Below are 14,936 nucleotides of genomic sequence, written 5' to 3' on the forward strand. Positions count from 1 at the left end.
ATGTCATGCTTCCTTTTGTGAGAAAGTGCATCCAACTCTTCCCTGATATTTTGAATCTGGGGAAATTAGTTTCTAGTATATTCTAGCTATGATTCTGAACTGTCTTTTCAAAAGTATTAGTCTCTTCCTTTTGTCCTTTTGTTATCTTGGATTCTGTGCACCACCTTACTAACACTCTTTCTTCAAGTAATCAATGTTCTCTCTTTCTACATTCAATATTTGTGCACGTGCCTACGATGCTCTTTTCCTCCTTGTGGCCCAGCTAATTCCAATTTAGTCTTCAGGTTTCCATTGAAGGCTATAGCTTCCAAGAGGCATTCTATGAACTTCCATACTACCTTCAGAAGGTTGTTAGATTGTAGAGGCTGTGGAGATCTCTATGTCCTAATGTCACTGGCACAAGCAAATAAACTTCTGTAAGATTTGAGTTCCTTTTTTCCATCTACTCCTTATAAATACACAATCACAAACACACACTCATGTACACACATGTACACATGCTGAAACATCCCTCTACTATTAAACCACTCTCCAACTTTGAGAGATAATTTAAGACAGTAAATTTCCTCAGTTTTTCTAGTACAGATGGTAGTAGTCATATTTCCTTTAATTCTAAGTCATTCTTTTGGCTTTTAGTTAAATGTTGAGGGCATTGAATTAATCTTCTGCAGAAACTGGAGGAATTATAAGGTGCTCTGTACGAATCATCTAAAGTTATCTGAAAGAGTTAAAGATTGCCTCAGTGATTACATCCCAAGTTAGTTTAATTGGGTCCACTACATAAAGAAAAAAGACATTTGCCATATACAGTTTCTTTCTTCTTTAAGAATGAAAACCACAGAACTTGACAAGATATTTCCTATGTTAATTACAATTCTGAATATTTTTCTTCTCTCAAAATGCTGTCCTTTTCTGTAAAATTCCTTTGCAATTTCACACATTCCTCTGTTAGTTTATGCCTGACAAACGACATGTGGTAAATGCTAAAGACAAAATGAGTCCTTTTACCCCCTCACCTCCTTATTTTTAATCCTAAGAATTTTCTGCATTGGGTAATGAGGTTTTCTCATGTTTCTAAAATCACCACGATGGTCATAGGAAATATCTACCGTCTTGCTTTAAGATTAGCTTATATGTATAAAAAGCCTATTGTTTATTAGTAAACAGATACATTTCACAACACGATATATGCTAACCTTGAGTCTGAAGGATTGTACATTGAAGTTGTGATAGAATGTCCCAGACTTTCTCCTTTTACATGCAGGGAAATAACCCAGTGTCTAAGTTATCATTCTTGAGTTTGCAAAGCAAGATGACAAGAAGTGACTTTGTGTAATGAGTAATTTTATTGGTAATTACAACTTAGACATGCTTAGGACCTAGAGAGTTAACGGGTTGGTTTAATACTGGATAAATCAGGGCAGTTCGAATAGACAGTTGACGGATATCTGAATTTAACATTTTAGGCTGAATCCATTTCAAATAGTATGCCTAAGTGTCTCCTGACTTCCTAATTGTGCATTTGTATATCTGTGCATTTGTGTGTGCATTAAAGAAATATTAAATCCTCTCATTCCAGAAACACTGGGCATGTCCATCATTGATGCATAAAATGTGAGGAAAAGAGATGAGATCTGCAGCCGGGAAAGAATGCCATGTATTTTTCTAACTGTGTAGTGTAGTTTTTAATCCTTTACTTTCACTTAATGAACTTGTGATGAGAAGGTAGGTGTAATTAGAGATGTCAATATTGAAATCCAAATGTGCACTGCACTATGAATTTAATTTAAGTTTCTCTGTCCCTACTTTTTTCTTCCCATCACCCTTGGGAGAAATTGAAGCACTTGACGGCTGCTGTGGCAAATTGGATCCTAATAAGGGTGCTGCTTTACTGCTTCTTGTTTTTGCTAAAATACAACTGCAGTATTTCAGAAGAACTCACCTGGGCATTAATTCAACAAGCAATGTTGCTAAAAGCATTATATTTTCCACATTTTGGTATCTCAGTGAATGATTTGCATTTAAAGAGGCCTGGCAGCTGCTTTGTATCATTCACTGATGTGCTTGTCATTTCAACCTCAGGTTCTGCTCACTAGCTTCTATGGGGATTAGAAATAATACTCCTCTCAGTGTCTCAAATTATTTGAGATAATAAATATTTTAAGATTAAAATTTAGGATAATATAACTAATAGATATGCTTAAATATGAAGAGGTTGGTTTAAGAAGCTATCTCAAAAATGTCAACAACATCGCAAGTCATGAGAAGTCAGATTTAAAATTGTGACATTTCCTGAGAAATCAACAACTATATTAGAAACATCTGAAAACAAAGGTGACCACCAATACATCTTTCTTTTAAAATTAAAGATTAATTTTTTCATGAGAAAAAAGTCTCATTAAGAACTTCATAAATGGAGACATTCAAGGGTGATATGAAATTTACCAAGTGCTAGTGAGAATTGGAGCGGCTGTAGCTCACTTACACTCATGACCATCATGTAAGTCTGTACAACTAAGTTGGAAGTTTGGTAGATTTACTAAATCTGAACAAGCCTATGACCTTGCATCAGAATTATATACGTATGTGGCCCTAAAGACATATACAAGAATATTCATAATATTCATAATAACCTCCAAATGGAAACAAAACAAATGTCCATCAATAGTAGAATGGATAATATATGTAAAAATAGACACAAGAGGCAAAACTATTCATCAATGAGAATGAATAAACCATCACCATTTGTGATAATACTAATGCATCTCACAAACAAAATTTTGAATGAAAGAAACCAAGGACAAAAGAGTCTATGCTGTTTAATTCCTTTTATATTCAGTTCAGAAATAGTAAACACTCATCTAATGTAATGGGAGTTGTAAAAATTCCCTGAGCAGGAAACTTATCTTTGGCATAATTTTTGCATCATAATTCAATAAAATTTCTTTAAAAAGTAGGATTTGAAGTATAATAAAAAAGTGAATAAAAATTTAAAAACCATAAGACTGTACAACACAAACAATGAACACTAATATAAACTGTGGACTATAATTAGTAGTATAATTATAATAATACTATTTCATCAATAGTAACAAAGTTACCACACTAATGCAATGTGTTAAGAATATAGAAGACTGTCTGTCCGTGTGGGGGGGAGTGAGGGCAAATGAGAATGTGGCATGATTTTTTTATAAACCTGCAACTTCCCTAATTAAAAAGAAGAGTGATTATTTAAAAAATTAGAAATCTCATGGATGAATAGGTCCTTCAAGATATTATACTTCATTGAAAATAATTATATCTTCCTTTGTTTGCCATAGTCTTTGCATATACTTATATTGCAGCACATATTACACTTTTATTATATTTTGGCTATATTTTACCATATTTTGAACTTATTAATTCAGAGACTATATATTACTACCATTGTATCCCCAGGGTCAATCAAGGTTATCTGTCACATGTTATATTTATAAGTGATAATTTTATAAACTAAAATTTTTGTCTGCTTACTATTTGCCAGCCTTATTCTAGGTACTTGATATATATAAATTTATATAAGTTTTGCAACAATTTTGTGATTTAATCCATACTGTCTCCTTTCAGATGAGAAAACTGAAGTACTTCGCAGTTCAGTAATTTTTCCATGGATACATGACAAATCCAGATTCTACAGTTTAATTTCTTAACTACTATTCTATAAAGCATGCAAGAACAAGCCTGGCACTCTGTAAGTGCTTCATTAATGTGAGCTGTGAATACGCTATATAATCTGTAAAATTGAAAAACATAGTAAATTTTCTTCCTGGGGAATAATAAAGAGGATAGATACAAGCAGACATTTTCATTCATTTTATTACCTACTACGCACCACACATTGTGTTAGGCACTGAGATACCATAGATTAAAATATCAGAAGTTGTCCCAGATTCACAGAGATGAAAGCTTAGTATGGAAGATTGGCATGAATAAAATAATCACATTTGCCATAAGTGTTAATAAGGAAATCATTGGATGCCTAAAAATACCAAGCAGGCTGCAATGTACATGAAGCAACTAAAGGAAGCCCATGTACATAACCATAGAAGGCCAAGGGTTTAAGATTAAGGGGAGAGGAAGGTATGACCAGGTAACACAGTTAAAACGGGGGGACAGCCTGAAAGAACTGTGATTCAAAGACCTGGAGAGTGAAACTATGCATAAAAGTCAACTTGGTGAGATGGTCTTGAGTAGATTAAGTTTCATGTGTTTTTTTTTTTAAAGATAAAGGTAGCTAAGTTATTTTAATTAAAGAAATGGGACTGCAAATGATCAATTTCACAAAGATAAGATGAACCGATAAAAGACAGACAATGTCAGGAAGGTCAAACCCCTCATTCTGTATGAATTCCTTCACCATGCGAAGTCTCTCAAGTTTGTTTAATGACTGTAAATTCCGTGAAGTCAACAAATTTACAGTTTTCTCTATACACAAAGTGCATGGAGGTTTAATCTGTATGTTATTTGATTCTGTTGCTCCCTTTTAGTAAATCCTAGAAGCACACATTTGAGAGGATTCTGTTCTTTCCACTGCCCAAGTGAAAAGTCAGTAAGAGGTGGCTAAAGCCTGACAGGATTGGTGCTGCTGAGGTTCTGAAAACACCTCTCCTTACGCTGGCCGGAACGACGACAGCATCTTTAGAAGGTTTGACTTCCGTCGCTTTTTGTCATGCATCTAAAATAAAATCCCTGGTGCCTTGGAATCTGACACATCAACATCCAATCATCCTTGCAGGCCTCACCAACCACTTTAGTGAATCCAGGGTGCATAGTGTGCTGAGATACGGAGGTGACAAGCAAATCTGCAATATAACGGTTGGCTTCTTTTACATTTTGTTAATTTAGATGGTAATTCAAAATGAGATGGAGGGTTTAGGTTTAGGAAGTCCTAAAATAATACAAAAATAATACTAATTAAGGTGTGCTCAAACTGCTTTTTGATAGAATGAGAAATAGGACCAGTAAATACAACAGATAGGCAGACTGCAAGAAAGAATTTTCTGGAAGGACAATTGGAATGGAATTCACAGTCTTGTGAAATAGCAGGCATCCTCATCCTAGAAGTGATGTAGCAGAGGTGAGGTGGGTGACAATCAGTGCTACAAGCTGGGGATGCCTTTGGATAGGAGTCTATGATTATTTATTAAAAGCAACTCTGTTTTGGTTTTCAGATAATGGCAATTATTAATTAGCAATATGCTGGCACTACTATAAGCAACTGAAAATGCTGTCTCCTTCTATCCTTATGGCAAATATGAAGTAATTATTATTACATTATTTTACAAGCAAAGAAACCTAAGGTTTAAAGAGATTTAGTGACTTAATGTTAGTTTATAAGAAGAAATACTGGACCCCCCAAACCAGGTCTATTTGCCCTTTTATCTGTGCTCCAAGGCAGAAGTTTATGGCCATAAGTTTGTTAAATAGAAAAGTATTGGGTAGCTTGGATTGAGGCAAGAAATTATTTAAATATTTACCCAGTCTCTCTGAAGATAAATATCCCTGAAATAAAGCTCCCTATATTGTATTTGATTATATTCTCTCCCCTCATCCAGTTCATTAAGGTGTGCTAGCTTTTAAGGTGCTTGTAAATAACTAAAATTACAGAATAATTAATAGTCAGTAAAAATGACAGTTTCTTGAAGTATCCAAAGTCAACACTCAAAACATTTGACTCAGTATAGTAAGAGTGAAGCTCTGTGAACATGAGATTTTCTTTGTTCAGTCATATCATGGGATCTAAAGAGGAATAGTCTAGTTCTTACTTTATGTTAAGCAGACATAAAAATAACTATCTCAGAAACAAATATTTTATAAGCACAAAAGTTTTCTTTTTGACCTATCATAATTTATATGAAAAGAAAGCATTTGCAAAATGTTGACTCCAAACCAGAAGAGTTTCTTACTAATTATTTTTTATTGTTCAAATTCATTGTGTCTGTCTGATTTGGCCCATCCAAAACTGCATGATTTATTTATTTACTTGCACCTTTTTTCTTTTAGAAGTTAAGTATTTTGAAAAGTCAGAGTGGTCAGAAATAGTAGTGACCAGCAACAGTTCTAAGGAGATGGATTGGGAGTATCTAACCCATTACAAGGATATGTTAAAGTGCAAATACAATAAAACAGATGTCATTTCTGCAGACGAATGAGGCACTCCAGCATAATGGGCAGTTCATGAATTACATGATCTGGAATTCTAAAAGTCCCACTGAATGACCAGCAGATACATGTCATAAGTCAGGGCTATGAATTTGTGGCTATAGCGTGTAGCTATGAGATAGACCTTCCCATGGGAGTATTTTGTACGTTCAGCAGAAGTTGAATGACAGATGAATAAGGAAAATTTACAACTGATTCTCTTGTTATATTGCATTTTAATAATAGAAAGCACATCTATAAATAATTGCAGAATGTGCCAGAAATACAAGTATTTCAGCTACAGGTGACATTCGATGGACATTTGGATTTGCAGACCCCTTTTACTAACTCTTCACAGCCTATAAGAACAGATCCCACAGGACGAAAATCACCAAGCCAAGGAAAATCTTCCTTTCTTTTCAGCCATATTTTCTTAATCTTCAATGATATAGTCCCGAAATTCCCTTTCCGTTCTAAAACCCAATATTTTAACTGAGATGAAAATTCTACACATCCAATTAGTAAGTTAAATTTTCATGTTAAATCTATTTGATCTTCAAGCTTTATTTGGGTCTAAAAAAGTTATATGTTGACAAAATAGACAAAACCGTGGTGTGTTAGTTCTGTGGCTACCTAATAAATTACAACAAACTTAACAACTTAAAACAACACTTACTTAATATCTCACACTTTCTTTAGATCAGAAGTCTGGGGGGTGCTGACTAGGTTCTCTGTTCCAGTCTCAAGATTGAAATCAAGGTGTTAACTGAGTTGGGCTCTTAACCGGAGGCCTGGGAAGAATCTACTTCAAGACCCTTCAGTGTGTTGGCAGAATTTGGTTCTTTGCCGTTTTAAGACTACGGTCGCTGTTTCCTGGCTGGCTGCAGGCTCAGCTTTGGTGGCTACAGCACATTTCTGTTCATGTGGTTTTCCGCCTTCAAAGCAGCCACAGCAGAGTCTTGCTCATACTTTTAATACTTTCCAACTTCCTCTTTTGCCACCAGCAGGAGAAAGCTCCCTGCTTCGGAGGGCTCCTGTTACCACGTGGACAATCCAGGATAGCTGCCCTAATGGACAATCCAGGATAGTTGCCCTATTTTAAGGTCAACTGCACCACATAACATAACATAATCATGAGTGATGTTACATTCACAGGTTTTAGGGATAAGGGTGGGAGAACTTTGAGGGCCATTTTAGAAATTCTGCCTTATGAGGCATTTGATTTATCCTGACAAAATTAAAAATACTTAGTTTCATTTTTAAAGTGTATGTTACAAAATTCTAATATTAAAAACTGAAATAAAGTTATGGCTAAAATAGTACTTTACAATTGCTAAGAGATTTCGATGGGCTTTGTACTCTGCATAGTGCTTTAGCGCAGAGCTGTTTTTCTCTATTTTATCAATAAGGAAACCAAGGCAAGGTGAGGCTAAGAACTTGCTTAAAATCACACAATTACTGATAGTTCAAGCTTTCAACAAGAAAAGAAAAGAAAAGAAAAACTCCTCCAGAGTTAACAGATCTGGTAAATTTCCCTGTAACTTTCTGTAGCTCAAGAATAATTCAGTGTCTCCTTAACTTTCTGCATCCTATTACAGTATCTAGGTTTAATCCAAAGTTGCATTTATAGTTCATCACAATAAATCCAAACATCTTTTTGAATTGAGAAAAATTCTGATTGGAAGAGTGAGAAGTTGAATTCTAAGTTTCTTTGAATGTGTCATAAACATTGTGATGGCACAAATAATTTTATGTGTAATTTTGAGACCAACACCCCCAAGTTCTCCAGGAATTATACAAGACTGATTACATCGTTTCTTTGATGGACTCACCCTTAGTAGAAATAAATATTTGCAGGCTACATAATAATCATCCTTTCTGTCTAGTTTACATGAAAGTCCAACCAATGAATATAAGATTAGGTTATTAAAACACAGAGGAAATAAATTATGGGTCCAAATCTTTCTTCTGTGGTTCATTTGCTGTAGGATGTAATAAATTGTTAATTCTTCTTCTGTGTTGGTTTTCTCACTGGTGATATAAGGAAAATTGCCCACTTAAAATGAAGTCGAGTGAAAAAATTATAACTGATAAAGGACTGAAAACTACTTCAGAGGCACCAGGTGTTCTAACAATTAATAATTGCCATCTTCCAACTTGACAATTGTGTTTCTCATCACTCTATCTGCTCATCTTTTCAGTAATGATCTCTTAGATATTGAATTTGTGCAGTCTTTTAGCATTCCAATCTGTATTTAATAGTTTCATTCAAGTAATTTTTATACTGTTCGTCCTATGGTTTTACAACAATTGTTAACTTCTCCTGGAATTTTAAAAGATGCTCATGAGACAGAAGAACAAATGCTCTTATTCATGAAAATTCCTTAAAAATATAAAGATATTAACTTAAGAGCAATGTTGTAGATAAATATTTCATAATTTTGTTTGCTTTTAGTGTGATATAGTTACTTACCAATGTTCAGGCTGCTACTTTGTCTCCTTGAGTCTAAAATATTTCGAGGAATTGTGGAATCTGAGAGCAGAGAGGGAAATAAGTTATCAGACTTAGTTGCTGCTTGTTGATAGGATGAAAAATGAATAAATGAATACATGCATGCATGAATGAGTCAATTCCAACCGCCCTCCTAACCCAGGAATCTCATTTGTCTTGCCTCTGCTTGAACACTTTGTTGACAGAACTCAGTACTTGGTTTTACCTACGGTTAGTAGTGGTCCTTACAGCAAACTAAAATTTGCTCCTCTCTCATTCCCATCCATTTATGTGAGATATTCCCTCTTTTCTACATGATCTCCTCTCCTTCTACAGATATAAAATGATATGATGTGGTTTATCAATACCCTAGTTAAGTCTTCCCATTTAAAAAATTTCTGGACCTCATTTTTTTTTATATATATTATGAAACATTTTCCTCTCAGTCATTCTCTTACAGACTCACTTCACATTGTCATTAGTTCTTTTCTCATATAGTGGCATTATAGAGAAACTAATATGTGTCATTGGAACTCAGAGTTCCAAGTTGGGCCAAAATTTGGACCTACAAGCAATACAACATTGAAAAATTAAAATGATGTGGTTGAGATGTATTTTCTCAACTAGAGCCTTTAACCATGACATTATTTTCCCAGGGCTGTCATAACAAATTACCACAGTCGTAACAAATTATCACAGTGATGGCAGTCAGAGGTCCACTATCTGCCAGCAGGGCCCTGCTCACTCCCAGAGGCTTCAGGTAAGAGTCCTTGCTTGCCTCTTTCAGCTTCCGGTGGCTCCAACTGCCCCTTGGCTTGTGGTTGCCTCACTCCAATCTCTATGTCTGTCTTCACATGACATTCTTCCCTGTGGGTGTCTGTGGGTCTTCTTCTGTCCCCTGTGAGAACACTTTCATTGGATTCAGAGCCCATCCTAATCCAGTATGTATCAGCTCAATCCTTACCATTAAGTACATATGCAAAAACCCCTTTTTAAAATAAGGTCACATTCTGAAGTTCCAGGAAGAAAGGAATTGGGGGGGGGAGGGGCACTATTAAATCACTACAACCATGGAATTAAATGGGTGCATTTTATACAAAGATACATTCAGAAGCCAGAAAATTATTTTGCATAATTTTCAAAACTTATTGACCTTAAAAGTACACAAGCGATGTTTCCCTGGTTTTATTATTTTTATCATTATGGCTCAAATTTGGATCCAAAACTAAATTTCCAACTGATGTAATTTAGCTCAATACAACTTCTTTTTTGTTACCTCCAATGTCACTTTCCTTTCTTTGATTACAGATTCCATAATTTTAATTTAAGTATCTATATCTGCAGTATGAACAGACTTACTGCAATCTGCAATAAGACAGACTTTAGATACTATTAGAGTCATGTCAAAATATACAACAAATTCATAATAAAACCTTTAATCAGTTTCATTCATACCACACTTAAAATATTGGGATATTGGTTTTAATGCCCAGGTTATTGCCTAAAGGATGTGTGTGTGTGTGTGTGTGTGTGTGTGTGTGTGTGTGTGTGTGTGTGTATGGGCAAGGGGGCTATTTCAAAACATGAAATATTCTTCTATTTCACTTTGTTAAATTTCATTGTCATTTAACACATTTCTGAGTTAGGCATTCCAAAACAGAACAAACATTCTGTCATACATTGGGATTCTGTGTTATTCTCTGCATTTCTTATCTTTTAAAAAATTTCAGCTGTTTTTCTTAGCCAAGTTTTCTTCTTCTCAACTTCTGTAGCTATGTGACTTTGCCATATTCTTGAAGATTAGTCAGTGCTCCATACAACTAATCCCTGGGGAACAATCTGTAAATAGGAGGCTTGCTGAAGGGCTGAGGAAATATTTGATACATTGCCATCCGAGTGGCACGACTGATCTGAAATCAAGTTTTAGACAAATGAAACCATCATGCAAGGCAGTTAGTTCTTTGAAATGAAAGAACTTAAATTTGGAAAAATATGTTAATTATATGACACTATATTCCATGTACAATGATAGTTTTAGCAGAAGGTGATTAAAACAACAGAGTAACCCATACCTAAAAAATCAAATCTTATAAGAAGAAAGTGTGACTTCTTTTACAGCTGCACAGCACTATTCTGTAAGAATAAAATTATGAAACTGAAAACTCCTTAAAATTCAAAATGCACAATTCAAATATTCAAAAGGCTTGAGAATAATCTTTGAAAAAATTGAAACCTCAGTCATTTAAAAAAATATTTAATGATAATAAAAATTGACTCAAGCATATTGATCATTTTCCTAATAACTGAAATATTCAAAAGTATAGGAAATTAAATATTAGCCTAATGTAGTTAATCAATAGCCACACTATATAATAATAATGCTGCTAATAGCAACAACAACAGTAATTTCTGGCATTTGTTAGGTGACTGCTAACTGCCAGACAAGACAGACAGATAGATAGATAGATAGATAGATAGATAGGTGGATGATAGATAGAAAGATAGATAGATAAAAAGATAGATAGGAAAAAAAGAGAGAGAGAGAGAATGCCCATAAATTTGTAGGTATCTCAGTGTATGTGTGGGCATCTATTTTCATTTAATCCTACATGATAGTTACTGTTAGCATTTCCATTTAGCAGATGAGGAAACTGAGATTCAGAGAGATTAGTGGCTTGTCTTGGCCACATGACTAGGTAATGTAAGAAGATATATTTCAGTCAAACTTGTATTCCAAATAGTAACCTTAATAAAGATAAAAGTTGAATTTAATTAATTGGAAAAGAAAGAACAATATCACTAAGACTAACTAAATTAAAGAGGTGGTACTTTGAAAATGCAAGATTGTTAACATTAGATCATGTAATCAAGAAAATAATGAAGAATATTAAATAAAATAGGAAATTATAAAAAAAGAAAAAGTACAAGCAAAGGAGACATAAAAATATGAATCTAAATTATACAACTCTATAAAACTAAAAATTTAAAACCAATTAAATGATAAAGTAAAAAAAAAATGATTTCCAATTTTAGGAAAGATATAAAGAAGTACAAAAGGACCTCCCCCCAGCCCTCGCTGCCCTGGCATGAAATGCATCAGGCTCAGAAACTTTCACAAAGGAATGCAGCCAAACCATTAAAGAATAGTTCATTTTAATACTACATCATTGTCCCAGATTGTCATAAAAGAAAAATATCTTATAAATGGTTTTGGAAGCAAATGAAACGATTAAGAATGCCTAATGAGGATTATATAAATAAAGCAAGTCAAGTAAATTGATCTTAATTTATAAATATCAATGCAACAATCTGAAATTAAGCATAACATAATATAAAGGTACTTTAAGAAAAATGAAGCATAGACATATACATTCCACATCTTAAAGAATTTTATTATTATTTAATTAGTAAAATTACTCACATTAATATACAGAAGAATATATCGTATGGTCGTCATCATCAAAGAGGTTAAAAAGGTACTTAACAAAATTCAATATTCATTCTTAATAAAAATAGTAAGAACAATGTTGAAGGATATTTTGTCCAAATTGTGCACACAAATATACACACATACACTTTGTTTGTTTGCTTTGTTTATGCCCCCAATTACCTTAATACAAAATCTATATATCATACAATAAGAATATAATTGAGGCATTCCTATGAAAGTCAGGAAATTATAAAGATGCCCACTACCAAGAATATTTTGTAACAGTGTCTGAGAATATTTGACCCAAAATTGGGCAAGAGAAAAACAATTAGACATATATGATTTGGAAAGGAGGAGGTTAAATTATTATTATTTGGCAACTCATATGTTTGTATACTGGAAACTCAATATAATCAAAATAAAAGTTTCTGTCTAAATGATATAATTTATCAATAGCTTTCATGAAAACAAACAACACCTAATTAGAAAATATAATTGGAAATAAGAACCCATTTTCAATAGCAACCAAAAGATAGAACATCTGGGGAAAATATAATAAAAACATGTGTAATTATATGAGGAAAATTCTAAAACATTTTTGAAGGAAACAAAAGACTCCTTGAACATGCTATGTTTTAGGGATGGTAGGCTCAGCATCAGAAATGTGTCTAGCCTCTCTAAGTCATTTTGTAAATTACATGTGATTCCAATTAAATTATTAATGAAAAATTTCTGGAACTAAACAAGATAATTGTAAAATTCATATGGATAGTATCAACAGGCAAGAATATGCAGGAAAATTGGTGGAAAAAGGCCAGGAACCCTATTGAAACTAAGTGTAAAGCCTCAGTAATTAAAGCAGTGTGGTACTCGTATATGAATAAGCAAATCAACCAATGCAGCGGAATAGAAAACCCATTAATAGGTCCAAATTACACAAGGGATCTTAGTATGTTAAAATGTGGCGACTCAGATCAATAAGATAATGATGTATTCTTTTATTAAATGGTGTTGGAAAACTGGGTAGTCCTCTAGAAAAATGATAAAATTGGATAAATCCTCAAACAGCACACCAGAATAAACTCCAAATGTATCAAAGATTCAAACATTAAGCATATAAATCATAGAAGAAAATTTTAGAGAATTCCATTATAAGCCAGGAAGCCTTCTTAATTCTGACTCCAAACCTAAAAGCCAATAAAAATGAAAATATAATAAATGGAAAAGGCAAATGATAAATCAATAAAAATATCTACATCTCAAATCATAGATAAATGAATAATCTTTCTGATATGACAGTTTATAAAAAAAAAAATAAAAAGAAGGCAGCAAAACCTAATAGAAAAAAACGGGGAAAAGGACATGAACCAATAGGTCACAGAATAAGCAATAAAATAGCCCCCTGGACATATGGAAAGACACCTAACCTCAGTCAAAATAAGAGAAATGCAAAATGAACCTATGTGGAGATATTGTTTCTTACCTTGCAGGTTGCAGCCTTCAGAAGTTCGTTAACTCCCTCTGCTGGAGGGAGATAGAAGCGCCCTCATATATTGTTGGTAGGAAAGCAAAGTGATGATTCCTAGGGAGAATGATAAGTCAACGTCTACTAAAATTAAAAATGCATCTATTCTTAATCCAGCAACCTCACTTCTGGGAAAAATGTATTATAGGTACTATCATACAAAATTTAGTATGCACAGTTGTATTCCTTGTGGCATGATTTGTAATACGAGGAACTGAAAACAATCCAAATATCCATCTATAAGGGACTAGTTAAATAAGCCACAACTGTGCAATGGTGCACAAAAGGGCAACCTTTTTCGTAAACAAAAAAGTGTAATGAGAAAGGTTTCTATATACTCATAGAGAGAGATGCTCATAAACTGTAAAGAATTAATAGCAAAGAGTCTGGTGGTTTCTCAAGAAGGTAGACATGGAATTACCATACAACCCCACAATTACACTCCTAGGTATATACCCCAAAGCTTGGAAAGAGGTACTCAAACAAGTACATGGGCACCCATTTTCATAGCAGCATTATTCAGAATAGCCAAAAGGTGGAATGAGCCCAAATGTCCATCAATGAATGGATAAATTAATTCTTGTATATACTTAGAATATTCTCTTCAGCCATAATTAGGAAGGAAGTACTGATGCAAGCTATTACATGAGTGAACTTTGAAAATGTTATACTAAGTGAAAGAAGCAAGACACAACAGGTCATATATCACATGATTCCATATTTATGAAATATCCAGAATAAAAGAAAAACAGAGACAGAGTGCAGACTGGTGTTTGCCAAAGGTATGGAGAGAGGGGAGAATGGGAAGCAATTGCTTAATGGGTAAGGGATTTTACTTTGGAGTGACAGGAATGTTTCAGAAATAGAGGTGGTGGTCATGCAACATTGTGAATGTTCTATGTATACCACTGGATTGTTCACTTTCAAATGGTTTATTTTATATTATTTAAGGTTCACCTCAATACATTACTTTTTTTAAAGTCAATGAGCTGGATAGTATATATAATATAATCTCATTTGCATAATAAGGGAAATAAGAATTTATAGTCTTATTTACACATATTTGTAGGAAGAAGCACTTATTCACATAGGTTTAATAAAAATAATTATCTTTGCAAAGATAGATGGGTAGACGGTAGCATGTACGGGAGCAAACTTCTTGTATCCGTTTATGAATTATTTTTATTTATGAACTATGTAAGTGTATTACCAATTATGATAAATAAATAAAATAACTACTTTTCACTCAAGTTATTTTTCTTCAAGTGTTTCATTGGCCTCTATTAACTTTTCTGCCTTCACTCTAGTTC

This window comes from Choloepus didactylus, chromosome 12 (genome assembly GCF_015220235.1).
Source record: "Choloepus didactylus isolate mChoDid1 chromosome 12, mChoDid1.pri, whole genome shotgun sequence".
NCBI classification, from domain to species: Eukaryota; Metazoa; Chordata; class Mammalia; order Pilosa; family Megalonychidae; genus Choloepus; species Choloepus didactylus.